This window comes from Polyodon spathula, chromosome 23 (assembly GCF_017654505.1).
Source record: "Polyodon spathula isolate WHYD16114869_AA chromosome 23, ASM1765450v1, whole genome shotgun sequence".
In the NCBI taxonomy this organism is placed as follows: Eukaryota; Metazoa; Chordata; class Actinopteri; order Acipenseriformes; family Polyodontidae; genus Polyodon; species Polyodon spathula.
In genome coordinates, this window is record NC_054556.1 from 1,178,426 (window position 1) to 1,179,658 (window position 1,233).

The following is a 1,233-nucleotide window of genomic DNA, read 5'->3' on the forward strand; positions in this document are numbered from 1 at the left end:
CACACGCGCACAGGGCTGAGGCAGCGCTTCTCAATATCACACGCGCACAGGGCAGCGCGGCTCAATATCACACGCGCACAGGGCAGCGCGGCTCAATATCACACGCGCACAGGGCAGCGCGTCTCAATATCACACGCGCACAGGGCAGCGCACAGCTCAATATCACACGCGCACAGGGCAGCGCGGCTCAATATCACACGCGCACAGGGCAGCAGCGCTGCTCAATATCACACGCGCACAGGGCAGCGCTGCTCAATATCACACGCGCACAGAGCAGCGCTGCTCAATATCACACGCGCACAGGGCAGCGCGGCTCAATATCACACGCGCACAGGGCTGAGGCAGCGCGGCTCAATATCACACGCGCACAGGGCAGCGCTGCTCAATATCACACGCGCACAGGGCAGCGCGGCTCAATATCACACGCGCACAGGGCAGCGCGGCTCAATATCACACGCGCACGGGGCTGTGCACTGACTGGCACTCCGCCGCGCGTGCACGCGCACCCCCTGAGAGCATGCCCTGCACTCGCGCGCGTCCCCGACCCACAACAACAGCGTCTGGAAACCAACCCGGGCCGCGGACTGAGCTGCCCGTCTCCCCTCGGACCCGCGACCCCAGACCGCTCCCCCCGCCCGGCCAAAGCGCCCTTTCGGGGCGAAAACGCAGCAAGACTGCCGCCCGGCCGCCCTGCACCGAGCCCCGAGCCCCCTCGCCTCTGGCAGGGCTGCTGCCCCGGACTCCCGCCCGATCAGCACAACAAGAAGCCCGCTTACCCCCGCTGAACCTCGGGATGGGCGCTCCGCTCCCTGTCCTCTCCCGCACGGTTCCCCGTCTCTGTCGAAGACGCTTTGTTTTGACGCTTTTATTTTCTTTTTTTTTTTTCTTTTTTCTCCTCAGATCTCCGTGAGCGCCATCTTACATTCAACCCCCCCGTCAGCCAATCGCGGCGCAGCTAGCGGGCCTCGCGAGAGTGGCGGGCCGAAGTGCCGCGAGAGTTGAGGAGGGCCGGGTCGCAGTTAAAGGGACCGGGCACCCCCGCCCGGGTCAGGACCGGGCACCCCCGCCCGGGTCAGGCCCGGGACACAGGCCACCTCGCCCGGGCCAGCGAGCCTGAGAGTGGCTGTCGATTAACAGAGACATTCTTAAACACGAAACCTTTCGGTTTGGCACACTGCCAAGACATGACGTGTACTTCGTAAATAAGAGCGCAGTAAACACTGGAGCATTCAT

General features: G+C 64.1%; 1 protein-coding gene across 1 annotated transcript in view; it reads right to left on the reverse strand.

Annotated features, from left to right (window-relative positions):
• Positions 1-956, reverse strand: part of LOC121297872 (glutamine-rich protein 1-like) — a 25,609-nt gene extending 24,653 nt beyond the window's left edge. The window contains exon 1 of the mRNA XM_041224457.1: positions 777-956. The gene's annotated coding sequence lies outside the window, so the exon portion shown is untranslated. The remainder of the gene's footprint in view (positions 1-776) is intronic.
• Between the last annotated feature and the right edge of the window lie 277 nt (positions 957-1,233).